This window comes from Pseudorca crassidens, chromosome 10 (genome assembly GCF_039906515.1).
Source record: "Pseudorca crassidens isolate mPseCra1 chromosome 10, mPseCra1.hap1, whole genome shotgun sequence".
Lineage (NCBI taxonomy): Eukaryota > Metazoa > Chordata > Mammalia > Artiodactyla > Delphinidae > Pseudorca > Pseudorca crassidens.
The window spans coordinates 2,740,886-2,768,344 of record NC_090305.1 but is presented as its reverse complement, the minus strand read 5'-3'; the positions used below and the strand labels follow the sequence as shown (position 1 = coordinate 2,768,344).

At 47.4% G+C, this 27,459-nt stretch overlaps 2 long non-coding RNA genes across 7 annotated transcripts; one reads left to right on the top strand and one right to left on the bottom strand.

Moving 5' to 3' along the window:
* Positions 1-2,538: 2,538 nt before the first annotated feature.
* On the bottom strand, positions 2,539-22,933 carry LOC137231511 (uncharacterized). 5 transcript variants are annotated; one of them, XR_010946631.1, is made up of 4 exons: positions 22,629-22,933; positions 13,750-13,941; positions 7,246-7,969; positions 2,539-3,527 (listed from the first exon to the last, which is right to left on the bottom strand). It is a non-coding gene; the product is annotated as an uncharacterized lncRNA (long non-coding RNA). The 5 variants fall into 5 exon arrangements; XR_010946630.1 differs by lacking the exon at positions 2,539-3,527 and adding an exon at positions 5,710-5,979 and having other exon boundaries at positions 22,629-22,932; XR_010946632.1 differs by lacking the exon at positions 2,539-3,527 and adding an exon at positions 10,505-10,773 and having other exon boundaries at positions 6,366-7,969; positions 22,629-22,932.
* On the top strand, positions 22,853-25,701 carry LOC137231513 (uncharacterized). Of its 2 annotated transcripts, none has more exons than XR_010946633.1 (4): positions 22,853-23,143; positions 23,316-23,504; positions 24,437-24,562; positions 24,842-25,701. It is a non-coding gene; the product is annotated as an uncharacterized lncRNA (long non-coding RNA). The 2 variants fall into 2 exon arrangements; XR_010946634.1 differs by having other exon boundaries at positions 23,312-23,504.
* Positions 25,702-27,459: the final 1,758 nt, after the last annotated feature.

The following is a 27,459-nucleotide window of genomic DNA, read 5'->3' as shown; positions in this document are numbered from 1 at the left end:
ACAAGTGACTGTATAAGCAAACTGTGGTATATCCATATGATGGAATATTGCCCAGCCCTAAAAAGGAATGACCTATTCATGATACAGGCAACAATTTGGTGAATCTCCCAAGCATTATGCTGATTGAAAACCGTGCTCAAAAGTTGATACGGTCTATGATTCCATCATGAACATTCTCGAAAAGGCAAATCACAGTGATGAAGATCAGATCGGTGGTTGCCAGGGGTTACGGGGCAGGGAAAGAAAACACTATAAAGGGATAGCATGCTGGAATTTCTTGGATGGTGGAACTGTTGTGTACCCTGATTATGGTGGTAGGTACCTGAATCTATACATGTGTTGAAACCTACAGAACTGTATACACACACACACACACACAAATGGTTACTTTTACTGTATCATAATGAGAGGAAATCTAACCTTACAAATCTAGAAGTTTTCTGCACAGATTGTTTTGAAACTGCTTTAAGTTCTACCTCCACTTGAAGATGCTGAAAACACATTATGGGCAAGATTTATTCAAGAAAGACTACCCTGGCGGCGCAGTGGTTAAGAATCTGCCTGCTAATGCAGGGGACACGGGTTCGGTCCCTGGTCCGGGAAGAGCCCACATGCCACGAAGCAACTAAGCCTGTGCGCCACAACTACTGAGCCTGCACTCTAGAGCCCGCGAGCCACAACTACTGAGCCCATGAGAGGCAACTACTGAAGCTCGCACTCTCTAGGGCCCGTGTTGTGCAACAAAAGCCACCAAATGAGAAGCCCATGTGCTGCATCCACAATGAAGAGTAGCCCCCGCTCACCGCAACTAGAGGAAGCCTGTGCACAGCAACGAAGACCCAGCGCAGCCAAAAAAAAAGATAACAGGCACTCCAATCAGACCATACGGAAAGAAAAGACCTTGGCCTGACACCAAAAGATTACTGAATGCATGTTTACATATTTTAAATCCAGTTGGACTACTATCATTTGTTATGATTCCCTACATATTTTTCTTAACCACCTAACTCAGGTTATGACCTCATTGAATAAGAATTTTATAAGAGACCTTTCATAGCATTTACTTACTTTTTTTAAAAGTTTCTAACTCATAGCCTGTGCATATGAAATACTTTATTTTGGAATAAATTTTCCTAACTGTATTTGGTTACATCTGACCCTTCATCTTAAGACAAGGAAATTTGGATTTTAGGTGTGCATCATATTCCCTCGATACAAACGGATTCTGTGGGTAAGACATAGTGTTGTTTGAGTACGTGGTCATGGGAGATACATGTGGGTGGAGGAAACACGACGCTTGTTCCAGTTTAGTGCCCTTGCTGCCGTGCGACAGGTCAAGACAATGGCAATGAGATGATTTATTGATGTAAGTTCCCATTAAGTAACCTTTGTTAGTAGGACAGCTCTCTCCACCCTCTTCCCATGAAATTACCTAGTGTTCACACATTTAAATTATTAACACAAGTGTAGTATATTTTTTCTTTATAGAAACCGTAGGCTGAACTAAAAGGAAAGAAAATCTTTAAACACATCAAAGATGGAGAGGATGAAATCACTTTTAGTCTTGTTCAAAGTCTTGTCCACTGCACACAGCCATGCAAGGGTACCAGATCATCTTTGTTGCGGTCGTCACAACAGCAAAGCCCAGAAAGGGTGGTGTTTCCATGCAGAAATGTCTTCCTAGCATTTCTTGGGAAATGTATACGTTTTAATGAGTCCCAAGAAAAATCAATCAAGAAATTGGGAAAACTGGAAAAAGTATTGTAATTCTCCTGAAAGGATTAAAGCTTAACAATCTACGTAGAGATGTTGCTTGTTCCAAGCAACCCACTGACGTCAGGCAAGAGCCAAGTGGGGGGAGGAGAAGGTGAAGGCTGACCTTTCCGGGAACCGGGAAAGGAACTCGGGGTGGTCATGATGTCATCAGCTGCTGTACTGTGGCTGTCTGTGTGCTTACGGTTTGTCTGCTGCTACTGGCGAGTCACTCTTGCAAATAAAATAAATATTGATGTTTGTATGCATTGTATACTTTACAAATCCTATGAGAGGTGTTCCAAGAAATAACAGGTTTTAGAAGCAAAATTAGTTCTTTAACTGGCAACTTCAAAAGTGATTCTGTGTAGTGTTATTAACCTTGCTAGGAGAGCCAAGTGTTACAGTATTCAAACACTACACCCAGTATTTGCTGGTGTTTGCCCATGTGTGACTATTCTCTACAGCGCCCTAATATACTATCCACTGCCTGCATGTGTCTATTAAACACTAGAAATGGGACTTGTCCAAATTGAGATGTGCTAGACGGTGGAGAATGAGTATGAATAAAAAGAAGAAAAATATCTCATTAATAGTTTTATATTGGTTAAATATTGATATAATAACCATTTAGTTATACTGGTTTAAATAAAATATAATTAAACTTAATTTCACCTGTTTCCTTTTACTTTTTAAACGTGGCTACAAGAACACGTAAAATACGTGTGTCTCACAGTATTTGTATTGGACAGAGTTGGTCTGTAGGTCACAGATATTTGTAGATACAACTAAACTCAATTTTTAAAAAAAAAAAAACAAAATTTTATAATGAGTAACGAGTATGAAGGGTGTTGGAATTATCTGAAGCTCGACATGATTTCTGGATTTCCAAAATCCCGGAGGTGACTGTCAGTTGGGAACTTGGAGACACTGGTTTCCAAGGGCACCAGCTTTGCAGTGGATTTTGGCCATGTTTCTGCCCCAACGCCTCTGACACTGGACTTCCGTATGTGTGACGTGGGGATGAGAAAAAAAGGCCACACAGTGTCATGCGTGATTAAAGACTAATACGAGGCGCCATCCCTCCCCTGAGCCTCTGCAAGTTTGCTGGAAGCCTGTGGCCTCCTTGCCTCTGAAACCTGGCGCCCGCTGTTTGCAGTGTCCTGCCTGCTCCTCTACCAGCCAGGCGAGGCTGCTGCGGTTTCAGCACCCTCATCCCACTTCTTAAGACGGACAGTCAGCAGTCCTGATGGCCAACGTAGGCCAAGGCACTGTTCTGGGAGCTTTGCACAGCCCATGAAGTAGGTACTATTATTACTTATGCAATTTTGCACACAGGCAAGTCGAGGCACAGAGAAGTTAATTAACTTACTCTAGGTGATCCAGCTCGTGAGTAACACAACCTGAATTCCTCCCTCCCTATTTTATGGTTTAAAACGAAGGGGCAATCTTTTTTAAAAATTTATTTATTTATTTTTGGCTGCGTTGGGTCTTCGTTGCTGCACACGGGCTTTCTCTAGTTGCGGCGAGCGGGGGCTACTCTTCGTTGCGGTGCGCAGGCTTCTCGTTGTGGTGGCTTCTCTTGTTGTGGAGTTCAGGCTCTAGGTGCACGGGCTTCAGTAGTTGTGGCTCGCAGCCTTCAGTAGTTGCGGCTCGTGGGCTCAGTAGTTGTGGCGCACAGGCTTAGTTGCTCCCTGGCATGTGGGATTTTCCCAGACCAGGGCTCAAGCCCGTGTCCCCTGCATTGGCAGGCGGATTCTTAACCACTGTGCCACCTGGGAAGTCCCACAAGAGGGCAATCTTATTTTATCATTCCCAGAGATCATCTCCCCCCCCCACCCACCAGTTGTAGGCTGTTGGGAAGTATAAATAAGACAGAAATCTGTATAAATATAGAGTATGATGATTATTGGAATTACACACGTTGACGCAAAGAAGCCAGACATGTTTTTATGTTTAGTTAGTGGAGATAAGTCATTGGTAGCCAGCTGAGCATTCAGTAACTCTTTTCAGTAAGATTGTTGTAAGAGTTTGGTGGAATATTACTCAGCCATAAAAAGAAATGAAATTGAGTTATTTGTAGTGAGGTGGATGGACTGAGAGTCTGTCATACAGAGTGAAGTAAGTCAGAAAGAGTAAAACAAATACCGTATGCTAACACATATATATGGAATCTAAAAAAAAAAAGGTTCTGATGAACCTGGGGGCAGGACAGGAATAAAGACACAGATGTAGAGAACGGACTTGAGGACACGAGGAGGGGGAAGGGTAAGCTGGGACAAAGTGAAAGAGTGGCATGGACATATATACACTACCAAACGTGAGATAGATAGCTAGTGGGAAGCAGCCGCATAGCACAGGGAGATCAGCTCTGTGCTTTGTGACCACCTAGAGGGGTGGGATAGGGAGAGTGGGAGGGAGGGAGATGCAAGAGGGAAGAGATATGGGAACATATGTATAACTGATTCACTTTGTTATAAAGCAGAAACTAACACACCATTGTAAAGCAATTATACTCCAATAAAGATGTTAAAAAAACAAAAAAGAGTTTGGAGAAAATTCTTTGAAAGCTGGGATTTTTAAAAAGAAAAAAGATTTCCTTGACTCTGGGGCCTGAGATTTCCTGAATAATTTCATGCCGTATTCTACTGGTTCAAAAATATTTTCAATTAAGAAAGGCAAAACTCTCTATCCCAGATTAATAAAAAATCACTTTAAGTGACTTAAATTAGCAATAGGAAAGGAAGCTTCATCAACTTGAAAATTAAGCGAAGCAACATTCGGTTCATTATTTGGAAGGGCAAGTCAAAGGAAAATTGACAGAAATGTCTCAATAAAACCGCATGGGCTTTACATTTGCTACTGCAAAATTCAATAACACGTGTCATATTAGACTGTGTGTCAGAAGGCATGGTTCACAGTACACCTCTGGAGCGTCCCTGAAGCCCCATGAGAGGCAGACGTGTCCTGATGTCGCCCTCTTCCTTTATCCAAGGGGGGTACTATTTGCTATTTCCCCGTGAAAGCTTTGTTTCCTTTGGTAGCTCGTTCCCACCAGCTCCTCCCTGCCACGTGGCTTTGTCCATGCTGTTCCCTCTGCCCAGGACACCCTTCCACCCTCTCTTCATTTAGTTCGCTCCTACCGTCTTCACATCTCAGTGCTTTGTCACCTCCTCAGGAAGGCTTCCCGACCTCCCAGACCACAGACCACAGTGCCATCGCCCCTCTGTCTGTGTCTGGAGATGCCCTTGGTTCACATCTGTGCCCGGGGTGTGTGCTCCCGGCCTCTGCGGGGACAAGGCCAGGCTGCTGACATTCCACAGCACACAGGACAGCAGAGAATTCCCCAGCAGAAAACTGCCTTCTGTTATTTGTTTGCCAAATGAAAATAGTTCCTTTTTTCTGATTGTATATCATAATTTTTTAAAAAAAAATCAGTCCATTCCGACAAATAGACATTAGAACATGCAAATTATCTGAAATCTCATCCCCAGAGACAATGCTGGTTAATGTGTTTGTGTATATACGTCCAGACTTATTCCTCTGTGGACACACACACACACATGCACACACACACACAGTTCTTTCACAGAGTCCTTCCTTCTTTAGCTTATTCCTTTTTCAAGAATGGAATCATGTTGTAGCTGCTGACCCTGAAGATTTTGACTTAACCGTACATTGTACTGAACTACACATCGTGGACTTTTTTCCACGTCAATAAACGCAGATGATGGTGACAGATTCTCAAGGAGGTCATTCTGCTCCACAGCGGGAGTGTGTTGGAAATTTGTGGGGACTTTTTCCTTGGGGGGCTCCTGGCATTGAGCAGCTGGGGGTCCAGGGATACTGAGTGTCCTATATTGTGCGAGGCAACCCCCCACGTGGAGAAGTAGCCCTCGTAATTTTGAAATATCAGCCCAGTCGTTCGTGTAGTTGAAAAGCTTATTTAGAATAATCTAAGATCCAAACTTCGTTTTAATTTAGACACAAGTAATTTTGCATGGTTTTAACATATACCACATATTCCAGGAACACGGAGGGATATTGAGGGTGGATTGTACCTCGCTTTGCTCATTCTGGGAAACCCCACCATCCATAACGATGCAGCTAGAAGATCTGAACTCCTGGCACCCGCAGCTGAAGGGTCTGCCTCCTGCCCGGGTCGTTGGTGGGGATTCCCTTAGGGGCCGACCTTGACCTTCCATGTGTCTCCACGTGTACCCATGCCTGTGTGTTTACATATTGAAACAATTCATTACCAATTCTTCTCCCTTTATTTCTCTTTCATGTTACAATATATTGATTTTTTAAACTTGTGTGTATGAGTCATTGTGTCATTATATTGATTAAAAAATTATATTTTTATAATATATATTTAATATATTTATTTTAATATATTTAATAGATTTATATAATAACTATTTTAATATAATATAGGTTATATTATCTATGAATTTCATTTCAGGATAGTAAGGGGAGCATTATAAACATTTGTTATAGAAAGGGGACATTTGAGTCTGACATTTATTATAGAAGGGGTGGCCTTTGGATCTGACCCGAGCTGAAAACCACCGATTTATATCATTACACTTAACGTAGCCTCACGCTGGGCACACTTGTATCGTGGTTTATTTAACCCATCTACCACTGATGGATAGTGAGGTGTCTTGGTTCATATAAGCGGCACTCTGATAAACAGACGTATTTACAAAGATATGTCTGGGCGTTCACTGAATTATTTCCTTAGGGGGAAAAATCATATGAGTGGAACTGCTGAATGAAAGGAATGCACATTTTCCATTTCAACGTAGTCCTTCCAAATTATTCCACTAAGAGAGCATGAGACACTTGTGTGTGGGACTCTGCGCGCTGCACCGGGGGCGGGGCCAGATCCTACACCAGCAGCGGCCGTGTCCTGGGAGCCGCACCACCGCACAAAGCGGGTGTCCTTCCTGAGGTGGTGGCCCCTCTGCAGTTAGCAAGCATCCTTTAATAAATCCCTTTCCACCCTAAACTGGCCTGAGTGGACTCTCTGGTATGCAACAATTATTCCTGACTGATCAGAAACCTAACTCAATTTCAAGTGACTTTGGCTCATTTTAGTGGCGTTTTTCCCTTGGACCTTGTTATGTGTTGAACTGAATCCTCTAAAAATTCATATGTTGAAGCCTTAACCCCCAAGATCTCAGAATGTGACCTTATTTGGAAATAAGGTCATTGCAGATATAATTAGTCATACTGGATTAGGGTGGGTGCCACCCCCTCTGATATGACCAGTACCCTGATAAAAGGGAGAGATTTGCGCGCGCGCGCGCACACACACACACACACACACACACACAAGAACAGCGTGTGGAGATGGAGGCGGGGACTGAGGTGATGCTCCTACAACACAAGGGACATCAAGGATGCGCAGCAAACCCCCAGGGCCTGGGGGAGGGGCCCGGAGCGGCTTCCCCCTCCCAGCTCAGACGGAAGCAACCCTGCCAGCACCTTGATTTTGGACTCCAACCTCCAGAGCTGTGAGATGGTCAAGTTCTGTCGTTGAAGCCCCCAGTCTAGGGTACTTTGTTTCTGTAGCCCGAGAAAATGAATACAGACATCTAAGCTTCAATGACTGAATTTGCCATCTCCTAATGCCACTGCTCAGCAGAACTGTTGCGTGACAAAGCCTGAGGCCATCTCAGGAGTCATCTGTCCCGCCCCATACCCCCTGCTCTGACGCACAAAGAATTAAATCCCAAAGAGGCAGGACTCGTCCAAAATCAGACAGCTTGCTGGCAGCAGGGCCAGACTTAGAAGCCCTGCCTTTTACGTTCCGCCTGACATTCTTCCTACCGAGATGCGAACTGCAAGGACAGCAAAGCTCTGGAGGTGGCTCAGGACAGAATCCACCCTGCAAAGCTCAGAGCTACTCTGTCGTTTCCCATCCGAATCGCCCCGGAAGTCTCTGAAAGTAGAGTGATGGCCTCTCGCCAGCATTTCTGGGAGCAGGGTCTGAGAATGCGTGTGTTTTAGGAGCTCAGCCACCACACGAGCACTTGCACACTCCCAACCCCACGTCGGCGAGCGGGAGGGGTAGGGCCTGGGCTGCGGGGACAGACCGGGGCTGAGGGCTGCCAGCTGTGTGACCTCGGGCACATCACTGAATTCTCCAGGGCTAAGCTTCCTCGTCTGTGCAGGGAAAGTCATGTCCTTCACAGCCTCGTTAGGCTGCCTGGAGTTCAAAGAGAAAATTCACATACGGCTTATACCAGGGTGCCCGGCACATGGTAAACAGTCATTAGGATTCAGTGATTATTATATCGTCATTCCTACAGAAGCGAGCATGACCTTGACAATCCCTGATGTCAGCGGCCAGGCCTGTCCTGTTATTTTTTAACCCCTCTAATGAGGTCATAGGCTCACATGGCTCTCTCCACCTGGATATCTTTCTGCACCTTTCAGATTCCTCCTCACTCTTTTTTTTTTTAATTAATTAATTAATTTATTTTTGGCTGCATTGGGTCTTTGTTGCGGTGCACGGGCTTCTCATTGTGGTGGCTTCTCTTGTTGCGGAGCACAGGCTCTAGGTGTGCGGGCTTCAGCAGTTGTGGCGCACGGGCTTCGTTGCTCCGCGGCACGTGGGATCTTTCCAGACCAGGGCTCGAACCCATGTCCCCTGCATTGGCAGGCGGATCCTTAACCACTGCGCCACCAGGGAAGTCCCATCCTCACTCTTTAAGGTCAAGTGTCACCTCCTCCTGACACCTGCCTTGGTTTTAGACTCCCAGCCTCAACAGCTGTGAGTAGGTACATTTCTGTCGCTTAAGCCCCCTGTCTGTGGAATTTTGTCTCGGTTGCCCTAGAGCCCAGTCCCGGTCCCCTTCCTGTGTGCTCAGCCCCATCTGAGCCCCCGGAGGGCCGGTCACGGGCTTATTCACGATGGTAGTGGTTGCTCTGTGTCTGTCTGGCCCCACGCAGAGCACCGTGTCTGGTACAGAGGAGATGCTCCGGGAACCTTCCCTGAATGGGATGAAGTATGAATGCTCATTCTGGTCCCAGCAAGCCCTACTGGGCTTCTCTGGGGGCCATGAGTCCGGTCCAGGTGATGCATCAGGACAAGGGCTGACCGGAGGAAACGCCCAGGTCAAGGGTGGCATCGGCCTCGCAGGTAAGTACCTGGAATAGTCAAAGGACTCCAGTCACGGTTTCTGAAAGATGCTTCTGAATCCGCAGCAGCTGCACCAGGCATCCCGCCGTGACCCTCCGGGAACCGCCACAGCGCCTGACACTTGGAGCCCTGATTCCCCAAAGGAAAGGATGGTGGTTACGGGGTGAAAACCTCACTTGTGTGCGGCTGTATTAATCCCGGTGCCACTTGCGCCCACGTCTCTTATCACGGATGTTCAGGGTATCAGGTCAGATGAGATGAAAGAGGGAGAGAGAGAGAGAGATGAATGGTGTACTGCTGGTTATTTTTCTCTTAAATATCTCCTCTTTTTCATCTCTTTGACATCCTGACCTGAAAGGACATTTCTCTCTCTCTCTCCTCTTAATGAAATGTGGCTGCACGGGTTTGAAGGAGGCCATGTCACTCCTGTCACCGGTGAACAAGAACAGAGGCAGCTCTCGAGGTCGAAGTCATGATGACACAGATGATTAAAACCCACCGAAAATCTCTGAGCTTCTATTTACCCTAATTTTCGGCTTCTCTCCCGGCTGCCCCGGGCTCACTAGCCCTGCAGAGGATTTGGCAAATGCTTCGGAACTTGGTGGCCTGGACTTTTCCTGCCGTTGTGCAGTGAACTAGTGGTGACGAGCGAGACAGAGGCTTTCCGTTTCTTCCTGGAGCTCCTCTTCCTCGTGAAACCCAGAGGCTACGCTCCGCTTCTTCCTGCCTTTCTTGTCACTCTAGATGGCTCTCATTAATCACTGCCTATCCCTCCTCTGGGGCGCCTCTGAGACGTATTTCTTTTCCTCCTACCTTGGTCCCCACTTTAGCCTAGAATCTCATGCCTGGATCACTGTAACCTCCTTTCTGCTCCCAAGCTTCTCACATAAACCGCAGCCATGAATCTACACTCAGACACCAACAAAGTGTTTATCCTGACATTCAACTCCCTCCCCATCCTGGCCCTTCTGGGCCTCGTCTAATATTCCTTCCTCCCTCCCTCCCTCCATCCATCCATCTCATTCATTTATCTATCTATCTATCTATCTATCTATCATCTATCATCTATCATCTCTATCCATCTATCATCTATCCATCTCCCTATCTATCATCTATTACCTGTCATCTATTTATCATCCAGCTACATATCTATCCATTATCTATTCATCTCCCTATCTATCCCTCTATCTACTATCAATCTATCATCTACCTATCCATCTCCCTATCTGTCATCTATCTATTACCTATCTGTCATCTATCTATCTATCTGTCATCTATCTATCTATCTATCTATCATCACCCTCTATTCTCATACATAGGTCTTTACCTGAATCAGGACCACGTTCCCTCTGGCCTCAGAACACTTCATTCCTGAACACATGCTGTTTTTTCTAAGTCTTACAAGATGCTTCTCTAATAAATCGGAACTCTATGTCAATACATTTGGGGACTGCACACTTCAGCCCCTCTCGGGGTTCACAGTGCACCTTTACACTTTAAAAGCCCTTAAAAGTCCTATAGCCAAATACGTGCTATTCTCTCTACCTAGAACATTCCCCCCAAGCCCCTCCCCCACTGACTAATTAAATCTTTACTCACCTTTTAGGCCCTGCTTAAATGTCACTTTCTCAAGGAAGCCTTCCTTCACCCCTCCTCCCAAACTGTGTGCCGCCCGTCATAGCTTCCAAGCATCTTCTGTCCCTCCTGCAGCCAGGAGGGACATATAGTCATCCCACTATAACCAGCATAATGTCTGTACTTCCGGCTGGAACGCAAGTTCCGCTAAGGTGGGGCCACCATGCTTGCTCGGCGTCTCCCCAGCACGGCACAGCGCTGACGCCAGTGGCTCGTACACGTTTACTGACCCACTAAGGAAAAAACAAAACTTTGGGAAACGTTACGCCAAACAATACTCTGGCCGTGGGAACTTTCCCCCTTGTTATCCGACAGGCTTCACCGCAGTGGCTACACACTGGGAGGACGTTCCCCTTTCCCCTTGCCTGAGACGCTTCACCTCTTTGACAGGGAACAGATCCCACCCATTGAGATCAGTTAGGACTCTTTTTGTTGCAAGTCACAGAAAATCCAGTTAAAACTAGTCTGTATAATAAAGGGCACTAAAAAATCAAGGCCTGTGACTAGCAAGGGATCGTGCAGCAAATCAAACGCTGTCGCCCGTGGCCTGGTGTCCCCCTGGCTCTGTCCGGCTCCCTGATCTGCCTTCCATGGTGAGGCTTCCACCCAGCGCCCACACCCATGCTCTCAGCCCCGGGCTCCCCCTTTGACGTAGAAGCAGCCTCATTCCACACTGAGCGTCTGCTGGCGTCCTCCAAGGAAAAGGCAGGAAGCTTTTCTTTCCATGAAGCCCTAGGCATGCGTGTGTGGCCTCCTTGGCTCTGAACCAGCTGTGGTTGAATCCAATCCCAGCCCAACTGGCCTGCAGCATCAGCGCCAGGCAGACGAGAATGGGAGGGGAGAGGTCTGTCAAAGGCACTCTGTTCTGTTTGGAAGAGGAGGTGACAGCAGGGCGGTCACCATCTTTCAAGGCTGGTTCAAGCCTGAACTCTAAGAAAACTCTGGACAAGTGTGAAGTGTCCCCTCTGGGACCTTCCACGGGGTGCGTGTGGTCTGTAGCACAAACTCTGGTCCTTTATACACGGTGTGAGGTTGTCCTCTACGTGACTCAGCTCTGCGAATGACAATTTACCCAAAAACGCAGTGGGTTATTGCAATCCACTTACCCTGCTCCTGGATTTTCTGGGCCAATGATTCGCGAGGGGCACAGTGGGAGGGTTTATCTCTGTTTCTTGAGGTCAGAGGCCTCAGCCAGGAGGATTCGAAGGCTGGGAGTGACTGAACGGCTGGGGGCAGGAATCGCATGACAATGTCGTCACTCCTAAGTCTAGCAGTCGATGCTAGCGTTCAGCTGGAACCTCAGCTGGGGCAGGAGGCCACAGCCACCCTTCACGTGATCTGGGCTTCCTCATAGCATGGCAGCCTCAGGCTTCTTACGGGAGGGCCCAGGGTTCGCAAGACAAGCATCCCTAGAAAACCAAGGGGAGCCTTGCCTCTCCTGACTTAGCCTCCACAGTCACCTAGTATCCCTACCACAGTGGTCACAAGCCCGTGCAGTTTCAAGAATAAGAAACACAGGGCCTACCTCTCACTGGGAGGAGTGCCGACCACGCTGCAAAAGGAGTGTGGGCTGGGAGGCATCCTTGCAGCCGTCTGTGGAGAACACAGTATGCCAGAGCCCATCACATGTTTTGAGGCTCTTAAGGGCAGGGACTCTATAAATACTGCTCGAACCAGCCATTGAATCTACGAACGGGAATAATTTGCCAATTATATGTTAGTTTAATCTGTAACAAAATCAAATAAACCTTTGTTAGATTTTCTGTTTAAAATGTTTAAAAGGTTCTGTTTTGTTAGAAATATGTGAAAGAGAACAGGTTGCATGCAAGATTAAAACAGAGAGGAAGATGCTAGGGGACAATCACATAAGGACCTGAAATACCAACTGGAAGGAGGTTTGGTCTTGGAAGAAGCTGCTCTAGGAACCGTCCGAACAGTTTTCTAAGTCCTCCATCACAGGGCTCCGTCTCCTGCATCCTCACCTCGAGCTCTGTAATCCAGGCATTGCCAAATTTCTCGTAGTTTCTCAGAGTTTAGCACAAACTCACCCTCCTCAGAACCTCTGCACGTGCTGCTCCTCCCGACTGGGACTATTTCTAGTCCTAATGCAGGTCCACCTTACATGTCACCTCCTCCAGGAGGCCTTCCCTGATGCACTTCTCTTTTCTACCATCACATAATATCCCACCTTTGGGGCACAGCCTGGTTACTTGTTTATCTCCCCCACTAAGCTGGAAGTTCTGTGAAAACAGAGACAAAATCCATCTCAGTGACCATTATATGACCGTGCCTGGCACACAGGAAGTCCTCAAAGAACATGTAGCAGGTGCTGTCACTGCCTCCACCCAGAGCCTCTTGTCCTGATCACTTCAGTCCAGGCTGGTCCCACTTTCGGCCGCCAGCACCTGCACCCCTTTGTCTGAGCACTTCCTCTGGCCACCAAAGCCTGCTCTCTGCCTACTCCAGCAACGGGCAGACGTCCCAGGAATTCACGCTCCCTCGGCACGATTGGTTCGCGATCAATGATTGACAAGAGTTGGTGTACAAATATCCCAGCTCCCTCCCACCTTGGGTGGGGTAACTCCGAGGCATGTGCTCTGCGCTGAATCCCAAAGTTCCCCAGCATGACGAAGCCCCACGGTGGCAGCTGACTTGCCAACACACGCTTCGTTGGCGGCCTTCTTTCTCTGTCTTACTTCCTCACTTCAGCTCCTCGGTAAAGAACGTGCTCTCGGGGCTTCCCTGGTGGCGCAGTGGTTGACAGTCCGCCTGCCGATGCAAGGGACACGGGTTCGTGCCCCGGTCCGGGAAGATCCCACATGCCGCGGAGCGGCTGGGCCCGTGAGCCGTGGCCGCTGAGCCTGCGCGTCCGGAGCCTGTGCTCCGCAACGGGAGAGGCCACAACAGTGAGAGGCCCGGGTACCGCAAAAAAAAAAAAAAAAAAAAAAGAACATGCTCTCAAATCCTTGACTCAGGATCTGCGTCCCCAAGAAGCCACACTAGGACAGAGTGCTTGTTGAATGAATGAGTCTCTGCCCCAGTCCCCGGCACCTACTCACACATCCCCACCGGTGCAGGTAAACTGACTGCCAGCAGCCTCTCATGTCCTGAGCCAGGGAGAGCAAATACCCCGCAGGGAATTTCAGACCTTCACTTCTATCTCTACTGACATTTGTAATCGAGACACACACACAGGAACATTATCTTACCTAAAAGTGCCGTGTTGAGACAACGGCACCGAAAGAGATGGTTAAGTCAGTAAACAACACGGCCCCTACAGATGAAATCAGCTCCAGCGGTGGAGGCGTGGGCTAGCGAGGTCAATAGGCAGACAGATCATACCACGGGCTTTCCATTTGCTTGGCCCTTGGCTGGCATCACACCATCTTCCTCCCCTCCTGCTGCAGAAACAGAGATGCAGAACCACTCTGGGTGTGTCGCCCAGCAGTGGAGGGGAAGCAGAAGTTGGAGTCAGGTCTCCTTTCTCTCCTCTACAAGCTGTTATCGTAACTTGGATCACATATGGCTCCGGGGTCAGGCTTTTATTTCCCCACCACGCTTCCCAGACAATTCTCTATTTTTCTTCCTTCCAGAGCATTAAGAGGTGTTTGCCGGGCGTGGGAAGGATGCAGCCCAGCTCTGCAGGGAATGAACACTAGAGCCGCTGGAAGAGTATGAGGCTGAATCCTGCAAGCGGCCTTCTGGGGTCAGAAAATTAGCAGTCCAGGATTTGATGCTCTCCTCAGGCCAAATCCAGCTCCATCTCTGAGAGGGGAGGGGGACACAGAAGGGAGAAGTGGGCCCTGGGAAAAAAGACACTTGTACTTCCCTCCCCCCAAAAGAAATAATCTTTAAATTAAATTTAAACAAATGTAGATGGGGTAAAGAAATCTTAGGAAATCTAAGGATTCCAAGTATTGAAGAAGAGGGAGCTGTTTCACCATATTTAAAGTGTGTGTGTGCACGCACGTGTGTGGGGGCATGTGCGTGGCGGTGGGGAGATATTTCCTCTTCCCCTCTAAGCTCCTCTGGCTGGTCTAAGAATTAAACTGACATGAGACAGGTTAACAGGAAAAAATCAAAAAAAGTTTAATAACACGTAACATGGGAGAAACCGAGGAAAACTGAGTAACTCGCCCAAATGGCCGAAACCCTCACCTTAAATACCATTTTCGGCTAAAGACAAAAGAAGGTGCTGGGGGTAGTGATTTGAGACCTCAGAGGGTTAGGAAGGCAGTTGACACGGAGATGGAAAAGCAAAGGCCTGGTAAGCAAATGTCTGCTGGGCAAGCAGAGACAATGGGACGCAGAGAAGAGTTTTAACAGACAGACTTTGCACATCTAGTTCATACTATACTGATCTATGGTGACGGCTCCTTCCTGGAACAGGTCCTCTGTCCGCACACCTTAGGCAGTTAAAGAGGTCAAAGTTTCTTCCTGAATCTTTGGGCTTTAAAAATAATAAGCCTAAATTAATCCTCGTGCCAAAGAGACACATTTGGGGGTGGAAAACTTTGCTCCCCTACTGTGTTTCGATACTGCTTAAATCTGTCTGCTCTAACACTGACTGACATGTCTCCCTGCTTCCAATGGCCTCCTCTCAAATCCAATCACCTACCAATCATATTACTCCAAATCCTACCATTCAACTCTCCTACCTAAAACCACTGGCTTCCAGTTGCCTCTAGGGGGTGTGCTGAAGTGCCTGCAGAGCCTCAGCACTTTCCTGGGAGGCATAAGGGAGTGGTGGGGACTGAGGCAAACAGAGAGCCTGTGCCTGGTTTAAAGCCGGCAGCAGTCACCTGGCACCAGCCCCCTGCAGGATCACGACATCTTCCCAGTCTTCCAAGAGATGCTAGAAAGGTACTGACTTTTAAAACTTTTTATGAATTAAACAAACCAAGTTCCTAGGATTAAAAACTAATAATAATAAAAATCAACTCATGGCCACCAGCTTGTAAGCTCCAGCCCACAGGATAAAGCTTAACCTCGTCAGCCTGGCATCCAATGCCTTTCATGGTCTTGTCCGTTCTTGTTTCTGTCCCCCGTCAATCCCTTTGTCCCCAAAGCCACACACCACCCATGGCTGCTCAAGTTAATACATAGAGTCCAAAGAGGAGGGGACAGACATACCCTGAAGTGGAGCCCACAGAGCAAGCTCGCCGTTTCTGCTGAGACTGCTATTTAAGGTGGCTCTGAAGGAGATGGTGGGGCACCAAGCCCCCCTCGGGCTCCTGGGCTCACACCCCCTCCAGGTCCCCTCTGCAGCTTTAAAGACCCTGTTTCCTCTCAACGGGATGCTCTGCTACGTGCTTATCCACCCCGCAAACTTAAACTCGCCTTAGGCCCCCCTGAAGACGCACCAGAAAGAATCCCTCCCTTTCACTGCTGTACCCTGCACGCATCTCACTAAAACACGTGTCACAGTGTCGTGCATTCGGCGCTTCTCGTGACCTCTCCGAGTCGGGCTGTCATGTGGTACCCATGTCCTCAGGGCCTGGCCCACAAAGCCCTCCTGCTACTTCTGCATTCCGACCTCTAGAATCACGTATGCCACTTGCGCGAACACCCAGACACCCAACGGCTGCGTGTTGAAACGAAACCACAAGGAGATCTGAGAATCCACGTGGCCGGGCTCCCGGCTCGCAACGTCCTCGTCCCCGCCACCTGCCTGCCCCGCTTCCTAAGCCAGGTTCCCACTCCTCCGCCGGGAGGTTTGCGAGGCGCGCACCCGCCGCGGGGGCGCAGGTGGCGGGCGGAGCGCAGGGACGCACTGCCGCGTCTGCCGCCTTGGAAAGAGGCCGCCTCGTCCGGGCGCCGAGACCCGCCGGGAAGCGGCGCAGGAGTGGAGGGGCGGGGCCTGCTCGGTGAAGGGGCCCGGGGGAGGCGGGGCTCGGAGCCGCGGCCGGGATCGCTGCGGAGGAGGAGCCCTGGGGAAGGCCTTGCTCAGGGGCGGAGGAAACAAGCTTCTGTTTTCGGTCCAAGCCAAGCGGAGTCCCAGGAAGGACGGGCGTAGCCCGGGGGTCTTTCCTGGAATCACAGGCCTGGGGGCTTTCCCACTGGGACGGCAAGAAGTATCTGGAAAATGTGCTTTTAACTAGAAAAGGGATCTTGTCACTTTGATATTTTAAAACCCTGGGGGAAGTGTCTTCTTTGTACCAGGGACTTGGGGGAGGGAATTATTTTATGTTTAGTTTGCATTAACGTACTTTTATTTGCATTACTTCCGTTAATCCTCATAACGCCTCTGGGGGTAGGCACCGTTTTCAACTATCAGGAACTCATGCTTGCAGGTGCCCAGCCGTTGTTGATGAGATGCCCCCAACACGCGCGCACGCGCACACGCACGCACGCGCGCGCACACACACACACACACACACACACACTTTTCTTCAGGCTTCTGTCTGGTGACCTGGGAGGAGGAGGTTGGCATGAGGTGGAGGTGAATGGAAGGCAGAGGAGAATGGTGGCAGTGGAGGGCCGCTGGCTGGAGTACGGTAAGAGGTGAAAGGGCCAGAGGCTTACTGGATTTTTCAAGAATGACTCAGAGAGACTCCGGAACTGGGCTGCATTTAAGGTGGAGAAGACCATTCTCTTTATCTGTATAGAAACAACATTGCTCTGGTGCTTCCCGGGGCGTGGAGACAGATGAATCCCGACGCGGTTTTGGCAGTCCGATGAGGGCGTCTCCTGGAGACCGAGTAGAAAGGAGGCGGGGCGGGGGACAGGTGCAGAAGAGGCAGCAGGGGCAGATGTGACAGAGCAGGTAACTAGCTGACAGACGAGCTCTGGGCACGTGAGCCACCCTCCAGGGACTCACAGAAGCAAGTGGGGGACAGTGTGAAGGGGCTAGGCCTGGGGGCGCTCAGGCAACTCTAACTGTCATTAAAAGTAAGTGTGACATATCACAGACACAGGCTCAGGAGGTCCCCTGGGCACCTGGATCATATCACTATCATAAAGAAGAAAACACAGATTCAAAGACATTAAATACTTTTTAAAATATCCACAGAAAAGCAGAGGAATGGAGAGCAGCTGGGATTTGAAATCGGCTCTTGCTAATACTGAGAGAGCACAGGAGTGTGAGAACCAAGATCCTTTCGCTTTCATCACAAATCCACCTGCTCTTTTGTGGCAAGTTGAGCAGTGGTTTGCATGAGCGATTTTTTGCCTTGGCTCTTCCATCTTTTAACGACATTCTATGGTATTTAACCCTACTAACTTTACTGAAACAGAATCATCATGGTCTAATAAGGAAATATACACAGTTAAGCTTGACTGGTAAAAAGAAAATAATTCATTTACAAGGGCAAAGCATTTCATTTTTAAAAGTAGCTGGAGGAAATAAAGAGCTGTTACAGAAAAACCTAATAATGGTTGGTTATGTGAGCTAACTGTTGAGGTTTGTGGTTTGTTTTGCTTTTTAAGAGTAACACCGTGAAAGAATAATGTTAAGAATGGCAATACTCCCCAAACTGGTCTCTACAGATTCAACACAATCGATCCTAAATTCACACAGAAATGCAAGGGACCCAAAATAGCCAAAACAATCTTGAAAAAGATCAAAGTTGGAAGACAGACTTCCCAATTTCAAGACTCACTCACGACAAATCTACACTAATCAAGACAGCGTGTACTGGCGTAAGGACAGACATATGTTGAGAGTCCAGGAATAAATTCAGATAGGTAATTGATTTTCAGCAAGGATGCCAAGACAGTCTAATGGGGAAAGAATAGTCTTTTCAACAAATGGTGTTGGGGTAACTGGCTATCCACATGCAGAAGAATGGAGTAGGGCCTGTACTTCATACCATATGTCTTAAGTGTTAAGTCTTAGAAGAAAAAACAGGAATAAACCTTTGTGACCTTGGGTTAGACATGACACCAAAAGCACAAACAACACGAGAAAAAATAGATCAATCAAACTTCATTAAAATTAAAAACGTTGGGACTTCTCTGGTTGTGCAGTGGTTAAAAATCCGCCTGCCAATGCAGGGAACACGGGTTCGAGCCCTGGTCCAGGAAGATCCCACATGCCACGGAGCAACTAAGCCCGTGCACCACAACTACTGAGCCTGCGCGCCTAGAGCCCGTGATCCGCAACAAGAGAAGCCACCACAGTGAGAAGCCCTCACACTGCAACGAAGAGCAGCCCCCTCTCACCACAGCTAGAGAAAGCCCGTGCGCAGCAACGAGGACCCAACGCTGCCAAAAATAAATAAATAAAATAAATAAAAATAAATTTATATAAAAAATTTTTTAATAAAAACTTTTATGTTTCAAAGGATACCACCAAGAAAGTGAGAAGACAACCCACAGAGTGGGGAAAAATTATATGCAAGTCTATATGATAAGGGTCTAGAATCCAGCATATATAAAGAACTCTTACTAATTAATACTAAAAAGACAATCAAATTTTTAAATGGGCAAAGGATTTGAATATACATTTCTTTAAAGAGGATATACAAATGGCCAATAAACACATGAAGAGATGTTGCACATCACTAATCATTAGGAAAATGCATATCAAAATCACAATGAGATACCACTTCACACCTACTAGGGTGGCTATAATAACAAAGATGGACAAATAACAACTGTCAGTGAGGATGTGGGGACACTGGAACCCTTATACATTGCCACCGGGAATGAAAGATGTGTTTCCCCTTTGGGATACCATTTGGCCATTCTTCAATAAGTTAAACATGGAGTTAAACAGCAAGAGAATTGAAAACATATACATACAATAACTTGTACACAAATGTTCACAGCAGCATTATTCATAAAACCCCAAAAGTGGAAATAACCCAAATGTCCATCAACTGACGAATGGATAAACAAAGATGGTCTAGCCAAACAATGGAATATTGCTTAGCCATTGAAAAATGAAGTTCTGGGACTTCCCTGGTGGCGCAGTGGATAAGACTCCACGCTCCCGATGCAGGGGGCCCAGGTTCGATCCCTGGTCAGGGAACTAGATCCCACATGCATGCCGCCACTAAGAGTTCACATGCCAGAACTAAAGAGCCTGCCTGCCACAACTAAGACCCGGTGCAACCCAAATAAATAAATAAATATGTTTTAAAAATGAAGTTCTGCTACATGCTGCAACATGGGTGAACTTGGAAACCATGATGCTAAGTAAAAGAAGCCGGACACAAAAGGACACACATCTAAATTCCACTTATATGAAGACTGGAATACGCAAATCTATAGAGACAGAAAAGTAAATTCGTTGTTGCCAGGGGCTAGGGAGAGGGGACAATGGGACAGTGTCTGCTAACGTGTGTGGGTTTCTTTCGGGGTGATGAAAATGTTCTGGAGTTAGGTAGTTGTGATGATTGCACAACTTTGTGATCATATTAAAACAATTGAATTGTACACTTTAAAAGACTGAATTTTGTGGTGTGTTAAATATAGCTCAAATTTTTAAAAATGCTTGGATGTGGGTAAAAATAAATAAATAAGAAAAACGCTCAAGAAGTATGGCCTGGCAGTGCAGACATCAGCTCATGAGACATGAGCCCAGACTCTCCCAAGCAAAGGGGCTGGCCTGGCCTGGCCTCAAAGAGACAGAATTGGACGGAGGAACCCTCACTGCCCCTCACACGCAGGCAGAGAGCACCTCTCCCCAGAGCTGGTGCAGAAAAGAATTTCCCTCCCCTCTCCTTCAAGAATTCAGCCACCCTCCCCAGGACCTCTTGTAGCCTGCATCATGCAGGTGACCACCCCATACCGTTACCTTCCAGAAACCAGGTTGTGTCCAGTGCAGTCGATGGTTTCCGCATATTACCCAGGTCTGAAACCTGAATGGCCTTTAAGAATTCAGACTGCAAAGGAAGCAATCCAGTGCTTACAAGTATGATCATTGTAGCATTTTTTATAACACTGAAAATCTGGAAACAACTAACTATCCAACAATGAGGAATGGGTTAGAAAAATCGTGGTACATCCTTACCCTGGAGTATTATGGAACTCCCAAAAGTAATGTCTAATAAATAATTTTTAGTGACATGGGGAAACACCTATGATACTGGCAAGCAAAAAAAATGCAAGAGACAAAATCATACGGGTACCCCCTGGTACTGACAAAGAAGATGAATCTGTATTAGTAAAGGAAACACTGGACGCAGTAACAGATAAACCCATAACTCTCAGGGGCTCAGCACAACAAAAGTTGATTCCCTGCTCGCAGAGCAGTCATGTCCACAGACCACTTCTGGCGTGGTGGCCTTTCACGTAGCATTTCGGGACCCAGGCCCCTCCCTCTGTGGCCCTGTCCTCTTCTAAGTGCTCAGAGCTTTCTCCCTGCCGGCAGGTAGGGAACGAGGGAGTGGGAGCCTGTTGCCAGCCTGGACGCGGCATGGCACATGGTGTGCGTGCCTTCCAGGTACATCCATTGGCCGGAACCCATCCCAGGGCCACTGCTACCTTCTCCTTTGTGCCCAGGGGAAAGGAAATGACTTGAGGAAGACCTAGAATCTCTGCCAGAGGTGCGACAGCAAACGGGCATTGGTTGGAGGTCAGGCACTGATCAGAGGCAGAGCCGACATTCAAGCCAGGCAGAGTCTGGTCCTGTCCAGCTTTGGTCCTGCCCTCCTCCCTCCAAGGCTTCCAAGGCCTCCCCTTGGGAATGTTCTCTGGTCTCCTGCTACCAGCATCCCTCTAGGGCATTGATGCTGGAATGATCATCGGAAAGGGTGAGAAAATCTGATGAAAACATTTATGTGAAATAAGTTGTGAGCCTTTCCAGACCCACAGATAATCCCTGTACTGTGTGTTTCTTCCAGGTTTGTGTTTCCGTGATTAACTTCTGTAAGTCCCCACTAAATGTTACAAGGGGGGCAGACACCCATTTGAAGGCAGTGATTGGCAACCATGCTGTCATTTATAGGTTTGTTTTTGCAAGAGCAGGACTTCAAAGGCTCTTCCCTGCCTCTTAGGGCCTCTGCCACCCAGAGGGATCGGCTGCCAGGGGTGCAGTGGGGAGGGGGGGGGGTCCTTGGTTCACCTCCTCCCCTGATGGTAACTTTCCCCAGGAAGGTCTTTACTAAACATGTTGAGCAGCAACGTGAACTTGGTTAACTACTCATCGTCATTAAACAAAGCGTCTATAATTCACACATGCTTTAAAGAAATGCAGATCCCTGGATCCACTTATTAATTCACAAACATTTATTAAAAGAAATGAGAAGGGATCACATTAACATCATCTCGACACTTCAACCACATTTTCTTATCTAACTGTCACATGAACTCTGCTGGGATGGGTCCTCCTATCCCGCGTTACGTAGCTGGAAACTGGTACACTGGGTAGTGAGTGAGGGGACCAGGGTTCATCTTGGCAACCTCTTCCTCCTGGCTTTTAACCTCCCTGAACCCCTTTCCTTGTCTGTACAGTGAGGAAGGAGGAAAAATTAGTAAATGAATAATACTAATTCGTACTTTTCAGAATTGGGGAGGACTGAATGGGATCATGAATGCATAGCATCTGAGAGATAATTACGATGACTGTTCCTTACTCAGAGATAAGGAAACGCAGACACAGACAGTATCTTTTCAAAGCAAGACAGCCAGGAGTGGTGAGGCTGGGTGAGCCCAGGAGCCTCTGGGTCGAATTCCTGAATCTCCCTCTTCCTCTTGCTGCCTTTATTTTCCAGGAGACGTGAGGAAACAGGCACAGACGCCTTTGCTAGACCAGCCCATAGTTCACAGGCAAGAGTTCTTTCCATTTAATTCATCAAACGTCTCAGTCACTGTCAAGTCAAACTCTGCTACTTTTTAAATCGTTCTTTACTCCAGCTTCTTGAATTAAAAGCATAGGTCATTTATCTTCACTCTTTCTTGCCCAGGATACATACTCAGCTGGGCATTATGGAAGTTCTGGGGCCATCTCCTTAAAGGCTATCACCATCTCCACCCACCTCATGACCAGGGCTGCAGGACAGCACTGTGAAGAGACAGAGACCTACCACCTGGAGTCACGAGACCCGAGGACCCATCCCACCACACACTGGCTGTCGCATCCACGCGGTTTCTCCTCTCTGAGTCTCGGGTTCCTCAACCGTAAACTGGAGACACCTCTTACCTTACAAGCCCGTGGGATCAGATGAAGTAAAGCCCGTTGCAAATTGTAACGTTCTGTGGGATTGTTTTTACTGCCCAAACCACCGTCCATCACCAGACAGTTCTTCAAATCGGAGACAGATTTCTTTCCCCTGGCAAGAATAGTGACTAATATATTCCAGGATGCTTTGCATGTTCCTGGCCTTAAAATAAAACTGCACCCAAACAAGAATGCAGACTCAGCCCTTCATTCTCTGGCTCTCATCAAGCCTGTCCTCTGGGCCAGGCTCTGAGCCCCGTGCTCTGCGGAAGGCAAGGATGAGTAAGGGTTAGTCTCCACCCTCGACTCCTTCACCGTCCAGTGCAAGAGGCCAGACGTTTATGTAAAGTGGCTCATACTTTAAGAGAGGAACAAAAAAAAGTGTTAGAAAAGTTAAAAGGAGCAGGAGTTACGTTCAGTTGAATGAAACCAGGAAAAGCTTTTTGGAGGAGAAAGTATTTGAGTTGCATCTTAGAAGCTGGCTTATCTTCAGGCAGGTAAAGGGAACCACGTGGGCAGGGGCTTGGAGGCAGGAAACAGCAGGCTCTGTAGGGAAACAGGTGGAGTATTTTGACTCGACTGAATCAAAGGTCCGTAAGGAAGAAGATGGGAAACAGGGACAGATGTGAGGGAGCTTGAAAGTCAGACTGATGGCTGTTTTCTAGGAAGTAGGAAATGGACCCGGCAGGAGTTCACAGACCTGGAGCGGGTGGACACCAAAGGCAGGCAGAACTTTTCAGAGGTGGTTGCAATGGTCCAAACGTGAGGACAGCAGCGCCAGGAACGGAGAGACCCTGCAGGTATAGAATCTGAAAGCCTTGTCCGAATAGCATAAAAGGTCCGGGACTCTACAAACTGGTAAGCAGGTCAGAGTTTGTTTCAATGTTTCAAAGACTCCACAAATTCATCTGTTTGACAAATCTGGGTGACGTGTGCTGGGGGCTGAGGACACAGCCAGGAGCAAGACAGATAGGATGCCCTGTCCCACGGGGGGAAGGAGGTGGACCCTAAACAATTAACGTCATCTGGAGATGAGGGACCGAGGAACAGGGTGATACAACAGTGTCCTGATGGCAGGACTGGGGGGTAGAATTGCTGCTCAGGTAGGGAGGTGACATGGGGCTGAACTTGGAGCATAAGACCCAGGGAAAAGTTGGGGGAAGAGCCACCTACACAGCTTCGAATCAAATAACCATTTAGGGGGTTACCCTTTGTCATCGAGACACCAAGGTTCTGCTGCGGCCCCCAAACAAGGGACGGTCTCTTATTTTCTATCCTGTAGAGCAGATGCTTCACTTGTCTCTTGCGTGTAGTAGACTTTCAACCTCTAATAACGTCTTTTTTCTCCCACAGTGGGTATGGGCCAATTTCCCACCTCTTCTTCCAAACAGCTGACCTTTGGGTGCCCAAATGGGTTTTTATTAAGTTTCTCTAAAAGACCATCTTCGTAGATAACATTTAGCACCACACAGAAGTGTCCCAGAAGCTCCTATACATTGGATAATCAAGACGCGTCCATTGATATATGATAGAACCAATTTAATAGACCACTAGGCAGTTTTCACAAAAAGAGGCTAATGTTTTAGTCCGAAGGGTGAGTCGACCCATCTGGTCTGACAAATGCTGTTTCTGGCTTGATTCCTTGCCCAAGACCATTTGCCAAAACCTTTTTCATGAATCAATACTTAAGACAATCTAAGCGGTTCCCCGTAGATTCAATAGTGCATTGGTTCCAGGCATAAGACATCAATTTGATTTGGTTATAAAATTTAATATTCTATAACTCACAGAGCATCTAACTCATGTACCATCTGGTTTTGGAAGAAAGACCTATGGAAGAATGCAGGGGCTTTCAGGCTGAACATTTCTCATCTTCCTCCTGATCTCACTCCAGACCGTTCCATTCACACTAAGAGGTAATCATCTATTAAGAGTATTGCCCCTCATTTCAAAAGTGATTAAGTTCATTCCACCTAGTTTACTCTGTGACGGGTCCATGAATTCTCTCCTCCTCTTGCCCTAAGAGTCCCAACGCACATCAGATATTCCCTGCTCCACAGTCAAGGGCTGTGAGTGAATATACCCAGTATGCTCTAACCTGGTTAATCTTCCTAAACCTCCATTTTAGCTTCCGTAACCTGGAAGAAGTTTTCAAAACACCTTCTCTTATGTTATCTCACTTTGTTCTCATGCAGATGAGACCACTTAAGCCCAGAAAGGTGACCTGTCCAAGACCCAGCATCCCTGGTCTGCAGTGTGCCTCCCACCCGCCACAAACCTCCACCCGGTCTCTCTGCTTAGCTGTCCAGCCTCTTCCCCTCTCCTGCCTCAGCCATCAGTTCCGGTGGAGCTGGGGTTTCTTGTGTTCTCTGAGCCTGTCATGACCCAGAGGGCATTCACTGGCCTCCTTGGATCAACCCCACGAGTTGTGAGTGGGCTTCGGGGAGAACGAGCGCCCTGCGAGGATGAGTGTGGAATTTGTATGATGTGCTTATGTGAATCTGTCTGGGTAAGAGTCCAAAGTCTTCATCAGCTCCTCAAAGAATTCAATGGTGATCCCCCTCCAAAAAGAATGGTTAAAATTAATTTTATACACCGGTTTCCTTCCCCCAAGCATCCTCTCTGCTCCTCCTAACCTCCGATGTAATGCTCCGCTTTGTAATTTCTCTTCAGAACTTAAAACCAAGTACTGACACTGGGACTTCGCAGACTTCCCTCCTCACTATAGTTTAATTGTTCTCTTCTTTCCAAGTTTTAATTCAAAGGGGGAGAAGCCCGAGTATTCCTAGGGTGGCCCTTACAGATGCAACTAATATGTGATAACGTATTCCAACTGATAGCACAACTGTCTGTAAACCTTAATCATTCCCTTCAGGGTTGATTCAAATCCTGCCATCGGTACAGTGCCTCCTAAGAGATAAAGGCTGAGGAGATATATTTAGCTACATTGTTACAGACATGGTCTCAACTATGAAAAGAAAATCAGACTGTTGTCTGTAAGGATTGCATAATGATATTCCAGATGAAAAAAATAAAATCAGTAAAGTTTCAACCACTCCCCAGACACCAAAACAGGCCCCACTGTTTACGGGGACTTGCGAGCATCTGAAGCTTTGTAAGAACAGATCTGGTTTGGGCAACTCAAGGCGGGGGACCAGGAGCCGGGAGGCAGTGGAACGTGGGAGGCGCTCTGGCAGAGGATGGTGGCGAGCTCTGGCTGTTGGTTCTCGGCAACAGTCTTGACCCCCTCCTGACCTCCCAGCCTCCACACACATTCTCTGACGTTTTCTCACTCTGTTTGCCCGAAAGCTCTTCTGCTCCCCTGCACTAGTCCCTCTTCTGAACAGGGATGTAGAGAAAAAGGAACCCTTGTGCACTGTTGATGGGGATGTGAATTAGTAGTCACTATGGAAGACAGCATGCAGGGTCCGCAAGAAACTGAAAACAGAACCATCCCGCAATTCCACTTCTGGGTATATATCCAAAGGAAATGAAATCAATACCTTGAAGAGCTGTCTGTGTTCCCATGTTTATGGCAGCGTTGTTCGCAGGATCCAGGATGATGGAAACAACTGTCCATCAATGGATGAATGGATAAAGAAAATGTATGTGTGTACACACACACACACACACACACAAAATGGAATATTATTTAGCCAAAAAAAGAAGAAAATCCTGCCGTTTGTGACAACATGGATAAACCTGGAGGACATTTTGCTAAGTGAAATAACCCAGACACAGAAAGACAAATGCTGTATCATCTCATTTAAATGTGGGATCAAGAAAAAAGTTGAACTCATAAAACCAGAGTAGAATGGTGGTTACCAGGAGCTGGGGGTGGGGGAAAGAAGGAAAGAAATAGAGAGAGAGACACAGAGAGAAAGAAAGGGAGAGAGAGAGAGGGAGGGAGGGAGGAAGGAAGGAAGGAAGCCACTAACCACTATCGATCACAGCTTCATTTATCTCTTATTGACACGAAGAGGATGCAACTGTCTAAGTTACTTCAAAGTTTTCTTCATATGGGCCCCACTGTGGTTTTCTGTGGCAAAAACCTTTGCAAAGAGTTTCCTGCCAGTCTTGGGACTTTGTTTAGCTGGGAAGGTCCCCTGACTTATCCCAAATACAGGGCTTCGTGTCGCCCTCGTGGAATTCCCCGCCATCTCTCTGACAACCAAGTGTTCTTGAAACTTCTTATTTTATGTGCTGATAAAAAAAAAGGGAAACACAACCCCACCATCTATACCGATATGTGCTATCTGGAAATCCAGTGATTTCCATGTTAAGATTATTCTTCCTCATCAGAAGGGAGTCATTTCCCTCATTTTTAACCTGGGCGATTTGCCCTGGGAAGCTGTCATTTAAATGGATTCTACTATTTGAATCATCAGTAATTTGTGACTAACCCTGCTTTAGAAAGAAAGCTTTCAATAACAATGTGAGATTCTCCGTCCATAATGCTTTATAATACGTTTAAAATGAACATAACAGCTTAAAACACGGAAGACGTTTAGCCCCAGCCCAGATTCAAGCTGGCACCCCGGGGAGGAGGGAGCTGCCTTTTCAGGCACTAACTGGGCCACGGTGGCTGGTGGGCTGGTGCGAGCCGGTGCGACGACACAGTTTCAGGGTGTGTCCCAAGCCCTTCATTACGGCCGCCTTGGCCTAGACGACCTCTGCCGTCTCTCAGCTTGTGGCCACTCCAACCTCTGAACAGGCTGAGGCTGGACGCAGGCGGCCATGTTTCTGACTTGGCCAAGATGCTTAAAATGAGCCCTGATGCAGTTAGAATGGGATGTTGCGACAGTCACTATGA